Source organism: Cricetulus griseus (assembly GCF_003668045.3).
Source record: "Cricetulus griseus strain 17A/GY chromosome 1 unlocalized genomic scaffold, alternate assembly CriGri-PICRH-1.0 chr1_0, whole genome shotgun sequence".
Lineage (NCBI taxonomy): Eukaryota > Metazoa > Chordata > Mammalia > Rodentia > Cricetidae > Cricetulus > Cricetulus griseus.
The window spans coordinates 117,426,326-117,444,838 of record NW_023276806.1 but is presented as its reverse complement, the minus strand read 5'-3'; the positions used below and the strand labels follow the sequence as shown (position 1 = coordinate 117,444,838).

Genomic DNA, 18,513 nt, shown 5'->3' with positions numbered 1-18,513 from the left:
GCATGACACCAGCCATCCCTAGGGAACATGCAGTTACTGCTCACTTAAGTTGAAATCAACCTTAAAATTCTCATTTCTTGCACTTGAAGAAAAGAGACTCAGAAAAAGTGATCATCTTGCCCAAGGTCCACAGCTTGCTTGTAATGCTGTTGTGATTCAAGCTGCAGCCACCTGTACCTAAGACTTGGAAGCATTGTAAGGAATCCTTGCTGGTCATTCCACACACTTTCTTCTTGTAGCTCAGCAAGCACAGACATAATATCCAAATGATCTACATACAGACTTGAGCTATGATATCCCAAAACGACCATGTCAGGAGCTCCAAGACAAGAGGAGAAGCAGTTCTGTGCATTAAAATCTATTTCTCTCTCTCTCTCTCTCTCTCTCTCTCTCTCTCTCTCTCTCTCTCTCTGTGTGTGTGTGTGTGTGTGTGTGTGTGTGTGTGTGTGTGTGTGCGCGTGTGCGTGCGCACGCGCTAAGCAAACCCTCAATGCCTCATGAAGATACCAGCCAGTTTAATAAGTTCATTTTAAATGGTGAATGTGAAGAATGGTAGATTTAACAGCATTTCCACCCTGGACTCTATTCTGAGAAGGAACAAAAACAGTGATTTGTTATGTAAGAGAGTTCACAATTTTTCCTTAATGTATCAAGTTGTTTGTCCATCTTTCTCTTCTTGTCTTTTGAAAAAAATAAATGTTGTAAGGAGGATTCATTTTGTTTGCCTGGTAGTTCCCCTAACCTCGAACATCAAGGACACTATACACACTCTAATCGTCTCTCTTTGGTTTTTCAAGACAGAATTTCTCTGTGTAGCCTTGGCTGTCCTAGAACTCAATTTATAGACCGGGCTGGCCTCAAACTTATTGAGAGCCACAATCCTCTTCCTCTGCCTCCCGAGCGCCGAGATTAAAGGTGTGCACCACCACACCTAGCTAGATTCTTCTCTTGTTTTCCCCAAGTCAGTTTGCTTCCAAGCACAGGACTGACTGAAACATCTCCCAGATCAGGAAGTTCTCAGAACACAGAGCATAGCTCTTTTTATGCCTATATGATATTTTTGTAGCTGTTACAATTCAAGCAAATATAACAATTATCCTTCTTTTTGCTTTTTCTTTTAATTGTGGAAAATCAAACCCTTTCTTTTATGAACGGATCATAATTTATATTCAAAAGCAACAGCCTGGTAAGCTCCACACTGAGAATTGGAGTAGCTGGCTGGACTTGTGAGTCAACACCACAGCCACTTCGGACTGCCCTAGGGGTGCTGTTTGGAGTGCATCCTTCTTGGCCAAGTGGATCAGCATTGGATGTCATCCTTGTTTCATAGACATAATAGGACCCAAGGCCTTCTCACTGGTGGAGCTTCGATAAAGTGAAGCAGAAAAGACTCCCCTGTTTAGTGTTGTCCTGGTGCACTTTGTCTCTGCTTGTCACCTTGTCCCTAAGATGAAACTGTGCTGATTCATATAAATCAGTGTCAATAAAGCATTATAGCAAAATTCTACCTGACCCTTCAGCTGAAATTTGAACTTAAAAATGTTCTTCATTTAAACTCACTTAAGATTTATGATAGGCACATAAAACGTGAAGTGAGAAACATATTTCTTTTTCTGTCCTACACATGCAGGCATTTGGCATCATGTTCGAAAGAAAACTAAGAGTTTGGGACTGGTCTTGGTCTGGATGTTTTTAAAGGCTTAATTGAATATATATATATATATAATATATATATATATATATATATATATATTATATATATATATATATGGTGTGTGTGTGTGTGTGTGTGTGCGTGCGTGCGTGCGTGCGTGCGTGCGTGCGTGCGTGTGTGTGTGTGTGTCTGTATGAATTGTCTCTCTGAAACAGGGTCTCAGGTAGCCCAGGCTGGATTTAAACTGGTTATGTAGCTTGAACTCTTGATCCTCCGACTTCTACTTCCTGATTTCAGATACATGCAGCCATGTCTAGTTAGATAAAAGGTTTTTTAAAAAGATGAAATAGATCCCAGAGTTGTTTTTTTTTTTTTTAACTGCCTGCTAAAAACAGCCAGAGACTGGGCAAGTGGCTTAAATGCAAGGAAAGATGAGGATGAGAGAATGGGAGAAGAAATGTTCGGCTGGGAAAAAGAATGCCATCCATGACTAAGCACTCTCTGGTCAGCTTCAACTACTCTCCCTCTACCCCTACCCCTCCCATTCTCACTCCCTTTCTCTCTCCCTTCCCTTCCCTCTCTCTCTTTCTGATTCTCTGTCTTTCTGTCTCTATTTGTGTGTCTCTGTCTCTCTGTGTGTTGTCTCTCCGTCTCTGTTTGTCTTTGTACCTCTCTGTCTCTCTGTCTCTGTCTGTCTCTCTCTCTCTCTCTGATGTGTGTTTGTGGGTACATGTGTACATGCAGAGTTCAGGGTTAGGTTTCCTTTTCAGCCACATTGCATCTTATTTTTCTTATATTTTTCTTACTTTAATTAAAATGTAATTATATCACTCCCTTTTCCCCTTCTTTCCTGAAACCATTCTCATATGTATCCTTACTCCTCAAATTGGTGGTCTCTTTTTCTTTATTACTGTTACATATATATGTGCATAAATGTATAACTACAACTTGTGGAGTCTGTGTAGTGTGGCTGACTACTTGGTATGCAACAGCCAGTTAGGGGCTCATTCTTAGGGGAGAGGAGAGAACAATCCTCCCTCTCTCAGCAGTCATCAGTTGTTCTTTGGGAGTGGGGCCCCATGAGATTTCTCAATTCCATGTTAGCATGTCCGTTGGTTTTGTCATTATTCAGGTCTTGTTTAGGCAGCCATATTCTTGTGGTATCATGGATATAGCAACACTGTCATTTCCAGGAGACATAATCTTGCATCAGACTTTCTTGGCCTCTGGCTCTTACAATCTTTCCATCTCCTCTTCCTTGATCTTCCCTGAGCTTTAGTTGCTGTATTGAAGAAGTTGATTACAATGGGACTAAGTTTCCCATAATCAATTGATCTCTTCGTTCATTTTGAGCAACCAGTTATACTTGGTTGGCTCACCAGAGAGCTCCTGAGAGTCTCCTGGCTCCACCTCCCTCATATTGAGATTACGGGCATATGTCCTTGAAGGTACTCATGACTGAGTGGCAAGCACTTAATTGCTGAGCCATCTCACCCTAGCTTCAGAGGTACTAATGGTACTGTAGAACTGTTCAAATTGGTTTTTCAAAAATATAACTTTCGGGATAAATGAGGGCAAGCAGAGAAAAAAAGGGCAGCAATCACTGAAAATCAATATAAAACAGCCAAATTGCTCTAACAAAAACTCTTATACTTAATAATAGCTCTTTTGACTACTGGTTTCTGTATCAGGTACTAGACAAAGCTCTCTGCATGATTATCTAGTCATATCTTGATGACAAAACTATAAGTCGGGTGTTTTTTTAGTTTTCACAGGATGAGTTTGAGGCATGAAGAGGTTCTGCAGCTTGGCTAAAATAGAACAGTTAACAGTGATTCAAAGTCAGGTTGTCTAACCTTCATCCCAGACTTCGCATGCTTAATCTCCCTTACAAAGATATTCCAAATATCTATGCCTACAAAACAATGACCTCCAGAGAAGTTGGTTATGAGTAATTGCAGTGAACATCTAATAAGGATTCAGATCTGAAATACTTACCAATCAAATCTTGAAATGGCCATTGCTACCAAAGCACCAAACCTATTCATCACTTGCTGTCGTAGAAAGAGGATTGAAAGGAAGTGAAATTGAGAACATTCACATCATTCATATTTAAAGAGAAAAACATTTTTCTTATCAGAGTCATCTTGAACATTACCACAAATGACAATTCCTTCCATTCTTTTCTGATGGAAGAAAAGTACCTACCAAAAACCAATTTAACTCCATTTTTCAACTGCCAGTATTGGATCTCTGCCAATAGCAGCACATGTAATTTTGTTTCTCCTGAAAAATGAAGAGCACGACTTCAAACGACTTCTGTGAAATCAGTATAACTTCTATTCATTGGTAGAGTGCTTGCCCAGCATGTCTGAAGTACTGCAGCACATCCCCAGCATCACACAAAACCTCTGTGAGCCCAACACTTAGGAAGTGGAGGCAGAGGGATCAGAAATCCAGGTCATCCTCAACTACATAGGGAATTTAAGGTCACCCTGTTCCACGAAGTTACTTACAAATTTGTATTGATTACTCCTCAGGAAAACATACTGGATAAGATCCAAAAGCATATGGCTGTTGTGTAAAGGGCATGGGTCCCTGCTTTCTGAAAATGACTCCTCTATGGATAGGAGCTGTCTATGGAGAACTTCACAATGCTGCTAAGAGCGTATGACTAAACCCCAGATCCTTGTCATTTTTAATGAAAATTCTTAAAGATAGCACATTAATAATGAAAAGAGAGATGCTACTAATGATGGGTTCACTGACTGGAAGGTGGCTCACTAGAAGACAGTCTTTGCCATTGGAACAGACAGACCTGCCACATGGTGCCCAGGTTGACTCTGCAACTGGGAGGTTTCAGGGCAGTGAGAGTCAAAAAGTGTACACAGGATATTTCACTTACTTTATTTACTTACTTGACCTTAATTTTCTATTTTCATGTGTGATTGTGTGCGAGTCTACATGTTCATTCATGTGTGTGTAGATGCACGTGAAAGTATGTGCAGATGTGTGCTTGTGCACATAGAATCCAGACTTTGACTTCAACCGCCATCTGTAATCATTCTCCACCTTAACTTTTGAGAAAATGTTTCTCACTGAACCTTACCAATTGGACCATACTAGCTAGCAAGGGAGGCCCAGAGATTATCTTGTCTCTTCTTCCCCAAGATGAGCATACCAGGTGTACACTGCCATGCCCATTTTTTTATGTGAGTTCTGGGTATCAGAACTCAAGTCCTCATACTTTCAGGGCAAACACATACACACTAAGCTATCTTCCAACTTTTTGAAAATCCTTTTTATTTACTTACTTATTTGTACATTTATTTATTTGTTTGTTTATTTTGCTGTGCTAAAGATTGGACTTGAAGACTCATAAATGTTGGGTAAACTAGCTAGGGATGAAATATACATTCCCAGTTCACAGAGATAAGGTGATTATTTGCTGTCCATGAAACTTTCTCCAGCTGAGAAAGTTTCCTTACTGATCAACCAATTCCCAGTGTATGACCCAAGGCCTGACAATATTATGAGTACTGCACTCATTCCTTGTGAGCCATGTCACTTTAAACAAGTCACGTAGTCCTTCAAGCATCAGTTTCTACACCTATGAAATGGGTTCTCACAATTCATACCTTACAGCTTTCTTTGTTGGAAAGTTTAACAAAATAACATATGAAACATACATGCAGGTACAATGGGCAGTAAATCAAAAGCAGCCATTGTTACAAAAGCAGCACGTGTGTTCACACAGTCTGTGTCAGCAGGATGTGTTATGTTGAATAATCATTCTCATTCTGTTTAGTCAAAATGTATGTGCTAGGGAACAAGCAGGGCAAGACCTTCCTGTATTCTTTTAGATCACTAAATCTTTTGTTCTTGATGCTAACTCCATCAACAAAAGTTCCCTCCGTGACACCAAGGGGTTTGCAATGATATATTGAAAAGTAGAATGTGCCAAATTTCATCCCAGACTCACAGTGTTTGCATGCCCCCAAAATGGGAAAGCTAATTTGCCAGGAAACTTGAGATAGTATGATGCAAGACTAAATATTTTGGGGGTGTTGTTATTGTCTGGTTGGTTGATTTTGTTGTTGTTGTTGCTGTTTGTTTTTTGAGACAGGGTTTCTCTGCATAAGAGAGAAAAAAGAGGTCCTGTGTGTATGTGTGTGTCTGATGTCCTAAAAAGAAAACCAAGTATGTGAGTCACTTTTGAGGCTTTTGCCAAAATACCTGAGATAAACAACTTAGAAGGAGTGGGGTGATTTTTGGTTTGTGATTCAAACTATGGTCCCTTTAGCTTGGACCAACACAGTGATGAAAGGCTATTCAAAGGGAAGCTGTTCACCTCTCCACTTCCAGGAGATAGTGGTGCATACACATCCAAACCACACTGCCTGTAACTATCTCCTCCCACTGCACCCTACCTGATTTCCACCACTTTCTTGTCATGTCATCTAATTAGGAATCTATCAGTGGGTTAATCTACTGATGAGGCTAAAGTCCCTGTGAACCAGACACCTATCACCTAAGGCTTTAACCCATTTGGAGGACATTTCAGGTGCAAATCATAAATGCCAAGAGAACACAGAATCATGGGTGACAAGAGAAGAGAGAATTTCATGGAGGTGATTGTGAAACAAACTGTCAATCCCCAAAGGGTCCTCCAGGAGGATAAAGATCTTGAGATTTTTCTTGCCACCAGTGAAACAACCAAAGCCATTTCAGGACTTAGCAAGAGCAAAACCATGGACATGAGAAATGGGAGGGGGAATGGTGCACAGAGCTACAGCTTGAGAGATGAGGGAAGGGGTCGCTTGGATGAGGAGGGGAGAGTACATTCACAGGTTAGAAGGAAAGAGGTAGTGAAGTGGATTAAAACTCAAGAATCAGCAACAGTTAATAAATGAACTACAACCCTGACACACTGATTCATCAGCAGAATTCTGATAGCAGTTTTCTATAGTACACCCATTTTATCTACTAGAGGGTTTTTGGGGTGTTTTTTTATTGTGTATTTAGATATTATAACCATTTCCTCAGGATAAGTGGGCATCGAACCAAGGCTATAATAAATGACTGCTGTTGGACACAAAGGTTTCTTCTTCTAAGATGAGAGAGCAAGGAGGTATTGGCTACAGAAATAAGAACAGGGTAAAATAAGAGCAGCAATATTTTGAAGGAAGAAGGGTGGGAACTCCCAGTGGATGATTTCAGAGTAAGAAAGCAGAACGGGCAGGCTAGAGTGGGGGCAATACTTAAATGTAAAATGTCACCTGCAACTCTAAGAGGCTAAGTTAAGGGGGGCAGGGCTCTTTCCTAGTCTCCGTGACAGCCTAGATTTGGTCTCCAACATAGACCTTTCAAAAGGGCATTAGAACAAAGATAGTCCTCTGCCCAGCTGCTTTGGTTGGCAGTCCCTGAAAAGCTACAGAAAGGGAATCACCATCCTTTTATTGCCCTTAGGAGAAAGAAATTTGTAATCAGAGATGGCCCAAAACGAAGTAGTTATGGAATATCAGGGAAAATGCTATGACAGGTTATCATGAGGAAAAGTTCTTAACTGTAGACCAAACTGTCTGTAAATAAGTCTAACTGCTCCAGAGGAATGTCCGAGTTTGTGCCCCTGTTCTGCCCACAGATGAGACAGATGAACTGAGATTAAAAGAGGTCCTGGGACTTAGTCACCACTAAGGTAGCAAGCACCACAAAATCTGGACATGAAACCTTGTGACAATCACACCCATGCCTGGGGCTCCCCTCTAACTCTGCACTGGGTCTCTGGTTGAGCTTCTCAATTAGCAAAATGGCTGTATTTTTTCTATGAGACTTAATAGTAAGATCCATAAATTGTTTTTTAGCTCTTTGCAAGAACAATGGGGAAGAGTTCAGTATCTTCTTCATTGCTGTTACTACATGAACCAGATTGGATGCCTGCATCTCATAGGGTTCCTTACAACTAGGGTGAAGCTCCCTATTTTAAAATAAGACAGTTTAAAATTGCCTGTAAAATATACAGATATAAAGGGTAATAATTCAGTTGCTACACAGAAATCCAGACATGGAAAGAAAGGAAAGCCTTGAAGCCTAAACAAGCAGCAAGGTGCAGGCTGCTAAAACATCTAAAGACTTATTTTAGGAAATTATGAAGCACTGTAAATAGAGACAAGGAGCCAGTGAGTCTCCTCCCAGTAGCTGCTCCAGCTCTGAGAGATGAATGGACAGATCATCTCTTTAACCCTTTTGATTTCTGACTTTATCTCAGTTTTTGCCATCATTCTACCAAAGCGCCTAAAATGGTAAAAATGATGTAATAGATCATAGCTTTGGAATGTTATAAAAAGAGTTATAAATACATTTGTTTCAGTTTCAAATGCTTCATCTAGAATGGGACCACGCAAAATAAAGAAGTAAATATTGTTGGATTGGCTCTGTTTCAGTGGGCTTGTCACTACTTTTGTTGCCTGCACCCAGCCAGTTGCTGTTTACTCTGTATGGTTGAATGCCCTGCCCACAGCTCCAAGGAAGGCAAGGACAATAGTGGCTGTATTTTTGGACCAATGTACCTGGGCATCATTCTTTTGTGAGCATCATACTCCTGGACCACTGTGGGAGAGAATAAAGGAGGAGAGGGAGTAGGGTGAGAACACAGAGTGGCAAGGGCAACACATGCTACATATGAGTGGGAATCTCTTAGACAAATGTGCTGTGCACTCAGCCCTTGAGCTGGTAAGTCTATCATTGCTACACACAGAGAAGCTAAAGAGAACAATATTGGCTTGGGTGTTTCAAAAATGGTCTAGAAGATGGAAAGCTATAGCTAGTGCAGTGTTTTGACTCTGGACTTCTCTTGTAAGGTCAGATGTGAGGGTATGCTTTTTGCATAAAGAAGAAAAAAAGTAAGAAGTAACTTCTTTCTTCTCTGAGTTTGATTTAGACAGTTTTGACAGTTCTCGTGTGTATTTTCTTGTATTTTAAAAATAATATGGTATTCATTTACAGGTCTCACATTCCAACTCAAAACACTGGCGTCTTGAGATTTTTCTCAACCTTCGAAATTCCCAATTATTTTACTGTCAGAATTTTCTTCTGTTTGATAAATTTCTGAAAGAAATTCTGTCTAGACATGTACCCAGAATTGGAAAAGAGACACAGGCATCTAGATAAGTGGAGAGAGAAAACATTTGAACAGGTTTTTTTTGTTTTGTTTTGTTTTTTGTCAATAGCACTTTAGGCATCATAAGTGTTAATTATTCACAACTGTGCTGGTCTCTACTCTGATTTTACACACATATTAATGGCCTCACAAAACCCAATAATGTCCTTCCTGTTAATTATTCACACACTGTGCTAGTCTTTATTCTGGCTGGGAATGGCCTCACAAACATTTGATAAAATCCTTAATTTTTCACAAGTTGTTTTTCTTCCTCCCAAAATTAGATCATGGTATTTTTGTGATGAGGAAACACATACAAATTCAAACTGACAGCAATTCATGGGTCCCTAATATTCAAGGATGCCCTGGGATACATCACTCACTTCACAAAATGATTATTAATGGCCTGACCACAAAACAGCTTAAGGACCATTTCATTTCAAATTAGCCAGATTACGAAGACATAGTAAGGTCTAATATTCCTTCCAGCAGAAAGAAAGACAGACACACAGAGAGACAGAGATAGAGAACTGCAAAAAGAAAACATAGTGACAGTGAGCAAGGGAGAAATTTGGCAAAGAATTAGTGAGATTATTTCATCATTTCAGATCAACCAAAATACTTCACATTTTTCAGCTTTGTACTAATCTGAAGTCCTTTCTCTAAGGGACTAATGATGTAGCTACAGAATTGTATTGGCAACAAGGCAGGTGGAGACCAAAGCAATTGGCAATGGGGAAGCCTGGGGCTAAGAATCTCTCCTCCACCCCCCACCCACCACCCCTGGAAACACTGATTACCAAAGGCAAGAGGCTCATATGTAGAGACCACCTCTTATGATGCAAATAGCTCAAGCTTCAATTGAAGATAGCACCCTAGTGAAGCCACTACCATCCACAACTTAAATCTTAGGCTTTTTCATCGGAGCCAGAGATTGTTTTGTGGGCAAGAAGGCTCCAAATCAAACTTATTTGATTAGCCAGTAGTCAATTAAATCAATAAAGTGTGTGCACTTTTGATGCAAAGCTAAGGTTTCTTTTTGGGGGCTGGTGTGTATTTAGATAATTGTCTCTGTTCACCAGTGTATTTAGGGATGCAGACTTCACTGGAATTAAATGATAGCATGTGCAAAAATTAGCTAACAATTTTGTATCAGTAAGGGATCAGCATGAATGAAATAATTTCTGTTATATATTTTTAAAAGTCTTTGAAATAACTTGATGAAGTAAGTGCTATTCTGTCCTCAGATGTAGATGCTGAGACTTGACCACAGTCACCTGCCCAAAAGAATACAGCTGGCAAATAACACTACTAAGATGCAACCCAGCACTGCCTAGCCTCAGAGTGAGCTCCTGTCCCCATGATACTATGCCCTCATTAGGGACAGCTTTGTATCAGGCCCCAGATGGTCCTGGATACTCAAAAGCTCACAACAGAATGCCAATCTTCTGACACTAAAAAACCACACCATGCAAAGCCCTTGAGTCCCTTGAAATGCAAGGTCAGTGCCTGGTGCAGAGCAATGTTTGGAAATGTATCTGTCCAACTGAATCCACACATGCAGACTCTCTGTTCTAGTAAGTTATCATCTCTTTCTGCTATGAAATTAAGTATGAATCCATAAAATTTAGTCATAGGATAATGTTATTTGAGCAAGAGCAAGACGGCATTATGAATAATAGATTTCAATCTATTAAGCGCAGAGCTACAGCAACCGTTTAACAGGATAATGTGAGGATTATTATAGAATCTAAAGAGATTACTGTAAGTGGCGCATGATCCCTTCTCTATCAATCAAAGTAAAACAACGCAGAGGAATGGGCCTTCATGTTTATTTGCTGCTGCATGAGAGCTGTTGGCTACATTAGTTAAGACATGCAGACTCTGTTCTAAACAGCTCTATGATTCCCAGCAAAAGCTAATCCATTTGACCTTAAATGCCCTCCTGGCTAGAAATGGGTGAGGTCAGATCAGGTGGTGTCTTCAATCTGATGAGTTCAAAGACACATCTATTAAAGGGCCAAAATGGGCACTCTCCCACGAAACCAGACATTCTCCCTTTACCTTCTTTCTTTAATTTTACACATATGAGTATTATGTTGGTGTACCATATCAGAACAATGCACACAGGATCTAGAAAATGGAGTTGGGCCCTCTGGAACTGGAATTACAGATAGTAGTAAGCTACCCTGTAGATTCTGGGAGTCAAACTCAGGTCCTCTGAAAGAGCAGCCAGTGCTTTTAACCTCTGGGCTCTCTTTCCTGTCATTTGTTTCCCATATGTATATATCCAAAATATTCTTCATGACAAAGACCAGTAGGGAGAGAAACTAGTAGCTTTTGAATAATGGCATTATGAATAATAATAATAATAATAATAATAATAATAATAATAATCCATGCCACATTATGTACAAGGCCAAAGGAAGGGTGCATTGACACTAGCAGAAAAGTAAAAGTGCACTGGAGTGATGGTTAGTATGTAAAACACCATTACCAGTATAATGCATGAGTCTGATTACTGCACCCATATAAAAAGCTAAGTGTGGTGATTCATGCTTGTAATCCCAATGCTGGGGAACTGGAGAGTGGAGGATAGCTGGGGTTCACTAACCAGCCAGTCTAGCCTACTTGGAAAGTTTAGGACAACCGAGAGTCTCTGCTACCAATAATGGCAGGTGGCAACTTAGGAACAATGTCTAATGTTGCCCGCTGGCCTCTACGTGCACACATATCCATGAGCGTGTATACCTGAACACACATGCACACACACACACCTTCACACATACACATACACATACACACACATATATACACATTTACATGTACACACACATATGCACATGTTCAAACAGGTACACACATATACACAAATACACACATGTTCTCACACATGTATACACACACACACACACACACACACACACACACACACACACACACACACACGCTCAACAAACCTTCCATCTTTCCAGGACGACAGACTAGTCAAGATTCAGAGCATGGCAGTAACCATGGAGTCAGTCAAAGAAACTTAACCACTTTCTGGAATTTTCTTATCATACTCACAGCTGTGATGAAATTCCTTAGAATTCAATTATTTGCTTTGGCTTAGACAAGACAAAAGGTAAAATACAACTACAAAGACTTTCCACAGTTACAATGAGAAAAAGCTCATGTTTGCATACAGTACCGCTAATATCACAGTGAGCAAGCCAGTTCCAGTACTGGGCTGGCTCCGTGTTTGCCTCTCTAGTAATAATCAGCTGTTGTCTTAACTGATGTGTCCCCTCTGAATCTGGATTTCTTTGTCTGTAAGAAAAGAAAACCAGCTTAAAAATTGTTGCCTCCTGTGATAGGGAAATGTGTTTTGCTGTTTGCAACTGTTTCCTGTCTTCTGCAACAGATAGCTCCTGAGGAGTAGACAATCTGCCGTTTGCTGAGTGCTCCTAAGGATGGTCACCCTATTGGTACAGCTAAGCCAGCAGCATTAAATTGCCTCATATATTTAAAGGAGGGAGATGGGGAAAACCCTAGAGAGAGTATTCTGGGAATGAAGTAGTAGCTCATGAAGCTAAGTGCTAATAGTAAAAGGAGGGGTAAGAGGGGAGAGAAGACCCAAGGGCCACAGCTAAGAAAATGGAGCTTAGGGGATTCCATGTTCCATTAATCCTTTCCTTAGCTGCTGATTCTAAACTCTCAATAAACCACATGCTCTTTGATGATGCTTGAGTACAAGGGGACTTTTATTCTGAAGATAACTGTGATAAATCTAGCCTCAGAGACTTCATGGAGAGGAAAGGCATGGCAGGGAGAAGTGCTGCGATCAACCAGTCTAAACTTGTGGGATCGATGGGACAGAATCAGCCTGAAGGAGGCCCCTGGCTGGGCTCTGGCCATCTTAAACCAGAGGCGACTGCATGCAGGGTCCATTCTGTATGTGACACTTGGAACATCTCTAACTCAGACACATTTGAAGATCAAACAGAAAATCTGGAACCGAGGTGGTAAACAGGGCTCTGGGAAGGGCAGGCTCTGTAGAATGGCTTTAAACTACTTGTGTGTGTGTGTGTGTGTGTGTGTGTGTGTGTGTGTGTGTGTGTGTGTTTCACTCAGAAAGAAAACAAATTGAAAAAGCAAGCAAAACACATTCAAGGGCTAGAATCTTTGAAAGAGACATTAATGAATCGAAGGACATTCAAGGGAGATTGGGTAAGACATGAAGTACCTTACGGCCCTGCAGGAGGTAGGTCAATTGGGATCTGATAGCTTGGAGGAAGGACAAAATACACTTTTGTATTTTGTGGTGTGGTGGTTGGGTTAAGGGTATTTAGAGATTGTATCATGAGAAAGGTACTAGGGTGTTGTCTCTTAAGGGCAGGAAGAAGAAATGAGTATGAATTTGTAAAGTGCCCAGCACAGAGTAAAGCATCACAGAACTTAGCTGAACTTAAATACAACTAAATGGGCTTTGTGTTCAGAGATGTCTGGAGATTAAACAAGTTGATACAGTGCTGATGATGGGAAGAGGACAGCCGGACAAGCGTGACATAGGTAGGTAACAGTATTATAATGGACAAAGAACTCATCCAGCCTCATAGTATATCAAATCCAGACCCAGAAGGTTCCTTGAGCTAGCTGCAAAACTTGGGTTCAGTTCCATGCACATCAAATACTTGAAGGTAAAGCCACCTTCCCTGTACCGAATGGTCTTGCATATCAATTCCCTTCTAAAAATACTCAGCCTAGCCTTAAGAGAATAATTAAGCAATATTGTGGGTTAAGTCCTAATGAAAATAAAATATGGAAAAGTACAACTTGACCTAAAAAAAAGGTGATGCCCTGGAAAGTGTCATGGAGTCCTGGAATAACATGGGCAGAATAATGAAAAAAACCATCAGAACTCAGAATTTACAGAATGGGGTCATTGCACAGTGTGTGAGGACACTTGATGCACAAACATGAAGACCTGAGTTCAAATCCCCCAAATCCGTGTGAAAAACTGTGCATAGCAAACTGTGCATATGTACCTGCAACCCCAGCACTGTGGGGAGTGGGGACAGGAGGACACAGCCGAGCTCCAGGCTCAGTGAGAGTTTCTGTTGCAAGGGATTGGGGCAACGAGTGGTGGAACTGTTAAACCAGATGTCCTCCTCTGACAACAAGCACTCACAGCACTCATGTTTGTGCACACACACAAATACACACTCACACATGCACACACAATCACACACACTCACACACACACACACACACACTCATGAGCACTCATACACATTTTAATTTTTTAAAAACTTGAACTCTTTACAATGAGGTGATATATATGCAACTTCAAGATTTATGTAGCTCTTGCTATCACATCACCACCTCTCCTTAGACCAAGCAGAGGTGGATATTTTCATTTCAAATCATTCAAACTGGTATCTATGTATGAAACTCTAAATACCACAGAAATGAAGAATCACAGCAGAAGGCAAAGGAGTTCTAAAGCATGAAGGGTCTGACCTTGGTGGTGGCATCAGCCACAAAAGAACACTGTCCAACATAAAACAGAAAGTGCTGTACTGTAGTTCTGAGTATCTCAGTGCTGGGAACAACACGTATATAGCTCACCTAGTAAAACAGGGCTGAGGAAGAGCCATTCGCCACTGTGCCATTGCTCTGAGTAGGGCAGTTGGAACAGAGAAAAGGTGGGAATGAAGACTACCTAGGTAGATGGTTTGGTGCATCCAGGCGTTAGATAATTTACATGAGTCACCTCAGCTAATCCTCATCTTAACTAACTTGAGAAAAAAAAAAAGAAAACAATGCATCCTCATTTTTCACACTAGAAAATTAGGGTTATGCTTAACACACTCGCTTGGTTGCCCTATGTGGAAGGACTATGTAAATTGATAACTATTTGAGAAGTCATCCAGAAGAATCTATCAGAATGTTTAAAGACCAGAGTGATTGCCTTGGTAATTCACTTTCCAGTCAGTGACTCCTCAGAAATCCTTTCTCTAGCATGCAGGAAGCTCATGTTTATTTGCTCTACAGCAGCATTATGGCAAATGTTAAGAGCCAATCTAAGCACTTTTCACAAAATAACTTAAAATGACCCGAATCCCAAATTAGTCTGAAGGAAATAAAAATGGTGAGAAGTGTGAAATTAAATTTAGCCAAGTGCCTGGGAAATATTTTTTCCTTTTCTTAAATTTCTCTTAGTGTCTGTTTTGTGTAAAAATGGATGGATTCACAAGTTTTTACTCGTTTGTCATGTTATACTTTTTGAATGTGAACAAGTAAGATACAAAATAGTAAGAATAGCTTTTAATTAACAATATTCATGTTAAAACTACAAAATATTAATCTCTATGAAAAACACTGCATGGCAGATACTTAGTACCATTTACTTGCAGAAGTAGGAGGTAAGGGCTGGGGTGGAAGAAACATCTTTCACTTCTGCTCTTCTATTTTCACTGAAGGATTTCAAATAAATATGTACTATTTCATTAAAAAACAAAGACAGAAAAGCTCAATGAATACTAAGTTGTACAAACTGCCACTCGCTATTCCAGTTCACTCTAGTTTCTGCTGAGTTTAGAGTTTGGGACTGTCCTCTCAATGAGCTCACTGTGACAAGAGGGGGAAATAAGGCACATCGGAATCAGTCCAAAAGAAAAGAGAGCTTTCCGAGGAAAATCAATAGCAGCATGGCTGGAGGCCACCACAGCAGCACACACACTTGTGCCCAAGAGTAAATATGCGTCTGCAAGCACAAAGACAGTGTGTTCTCTTGAGAAACCACAGCTCTTCTAAGTATCCTGTTCAGTGACCCAGGCAGACAGTCAAGTTCTCACAGCTGTCATTGACAACACCACTTCCAAGTCCTCCAACATTGTGCCAGTGTTCCTGAAGCCAGACCATTAGTGTCCCCTTGGCTTGTCACAGGCACTTTACAGTGAGAGTCAGGGCTCTCATAAATCATAGCCCCACACCCAACAAGCAGAAGAGTTGGGGCATTGGAGATACTACGATATTTAGTAACATTTCATTATAATTATTAATGAGGTTCAGAATCCTGAAACAAAGTAATCAGGACAGAGTAGAATATGATTATAAGAAACTCAAAAATATGTCCTGAGTCCTGAGACTACTGAAAATGGAAAAAATTAAGCTCAGTGATAAAGAATTATCTCTTTGAAGCAGAGCAGATTCCTGCTGGTAGAGGGGAGGTAAGAATAAATTGAACCATCCAAAGACACAATCTCCTAAAGTCTTACATACATTTTCCAAGCATATGGAAATAATAATGTGTGAAGTCTCTCAAATAAAAGCACCCAAGGCAAATTTATCAGTGTCCTTTTCAAGGTTATAAAGCAATGTTTGGTTTGTCTATCTCCTAAAAGGCAAGATAAAATAACCTTTCAAACACACAACGAAGAGAATTAATTCTCAGTTAGATGCATTTATTGGTCTAAATCTGAAACTTATCTATATCTGCAGGTATCAGTGCTTGATGAGGCTAAACAGGCAGTGTCTGGCTTCACCAAAAAAGGCACACATGCTTGCGCATGCACACACACACACACACACACACACACACACACACACACACACACACACACACGTACACATGCACATCTGTGCACCACCTATGGACAATTTTATTTTCATGTTATGTATATGGATGTTTTGCCTGCCTCACACCTGAGGCCAGAAGAGGGTGTTGGATCCCTTGGAACCGAGTTACAGACTGTTGTGGGATAACATGTGGGTGCTGGGAACTGAACCCAGGTCCTCTGGAGATGCAGACTGTATTCTGAATCATCTCTCTACCTACTTAGTGATTTTAGCTCAAAGAGAACTTGTTTGGGCTGCTACAAGCAAGTCACTGAGCAATATACTCTGAAACCAAACCAAAGCAAGTCAGACTATCGATTCATAAACCACATATGTCTCATCTTCTTCCAAAAAATGCCTTTTTTTCAGTTTTGAACCCAAAGTCAGAGAGGTGTTGGTTGCATTTATGTGTGTGCTTGGCCTTGAACCTAGAGCTTCACTTTGCCACTGAATTACAGTGCAGTCACTTTGGGCTATTGCTTTTAAGCAAGTAAGCATCAAGATCCATCCTTGTTTTTCCATTTAGGCAAACATCTAAAACTCCATGTGAATTTTACTCAGATGGGGATATTTGAACCAAACACCATTAAGAATATGTTTACAATGCAAACTTTGCAAAATGTGTAGTCACATTCCACAGATTAGCCAGCTAATGGCTCCAGGGGAACCATTACAGCAGAATACAGTGGTGTGGCACAAATGAGATGCTCTCATTTAGAGACAAACTCCCTCTCTGTTACAGGTTCAGGTACTGAGGGTGCATAATAATGAGTGATCACATGAACTAATAAGACAGCATTCACCCTTCCAACACTTTTGGGAAGTGATTAAACTAGTTCCCAACCTGTACATTGAAACTCCATCAGAGACATCCTCGAGATAGCACAAACCTCAGTTTTTTTCATTTTCATTTTTTTTTCTCTCAGTATTTGAACAGAAACAGAAAGTCAACATAAGCAGAGTTCCTGAGTTTGTCCGTGGGTGAAGGCACATCTGCATATGGATGTCCATGTCTAAGCAGCTCACATAAGATGGTGTGCTAATAGTTATTGCAGTGTGTGACTAAAATACTTGCTGTGGGTGTGTTCAGTTGGTAGAGTACCTGCCCAGAATGGATGAAGTTCTGGGTTCTGTCCCCAGCCATGTATAAAGCAGATGTGTTGGCACACTTCTGTAATGGCAGCACTCAGGGTACAGGCAAGAGGAATAGAACTGATAAGATGTCAGAGTGGCTTACAGGCTGTGGTCCCGCAGCTCCAACAATGGCTGTCACCTGATAGAAAGGCCAAGAATCCCGGAGTTGTCAGTTCACGAGACTGAATGTCTCAGCTGCTCTTCAGTATATACACCGTAGCCCCAAAGAGTCAGGTTCTAATGCCAGTGAATGAATGGAATCTTGTTGGGGAGAGTGATGGCAGGCAGGAAGAGGGCAAGTGTTCTTCCCTGTACTTTCTGTAGACTGCCAAAGGAAGGTGTGGCCTAGATCTAGGGTGGATCTCTGACCTCAACAATCCAGAGTCAAGTTGTGTCTTCTGGCTTCAGGTGGTCTAGACTTAAGTTCTAAAAATCCTTCACAGGTGTACCCAGCTGCTTGGGGTTTTAGTTAATCACAGTTGAAGTCAAGTTGACAAAGAAGAACAGCCATCACAGCCACATAGTAAGTTTGAGACCAGCCTGGAATACAGGAGACTCTGTCTCAAATTCATTCATTTATCCACCCATTCAGGAGCTGAGGGATGCTCAGTGGTTAAGAGCACTGCTGCTCTTCCAGAGAACCAGAGTTTGATTCCCAGCACCCACATGACAACTCTTGTTTCAGGGGATCTGACGCCCCTTCTGGCCTCCATGGGAGCTGCACAGACATGCACTCAGGCAAAACACTCATATGCAACAACACGTTGAGAGGGTATTTATTTTAGCTGGGTTCTAGAAGTTTCAATCCTTCATGGCAGGGAAGGCAGGGTGTAGGTCATGGGTAGAAAACATGAAGCAAAAGCTGTTCTCATCACGACAGACCAGGAAGTCAGGAAACAGCCAGGCTAGGGCCAGAGCTAACCCTCTAAGCTCTTCCTCTAGTTATCTATTTCCTTCTGCC

General features: G+C 40.9%; 1 protein-coding gene across 7 annotated transcripts in view; it reads right to left on the bottom strand.

Moving 5' to 3' along the window:
• Positions 1–18,513, bottom strand: part of LOC103159201 — a 49,516-nt gene that overhangs the window by 25,752 nt on the left and 5,251 nt on the right. For 4 of the 7 annotated variants that reach the window (XR_003480449.2, XR_003480450.2, XR_004771658.1 and 1 more), the window contains 2 exons: positions 12,007–18,092; positions 3,653–3,708 (listed from right to left, as the gene is read on the bottom strand). The gene's annotated coding sequence lies outside the window, so the exon portion shown is untranslated. The remainder of the gene's footprint in view (positions 1–3,652; positions 3,709–12,006; positions 18,093–18,513) is intronic. The other 3 variants (XR_003480451.2, XR_004771657.1, XR_003480452.2) reach the window with 1 other exon arrangement.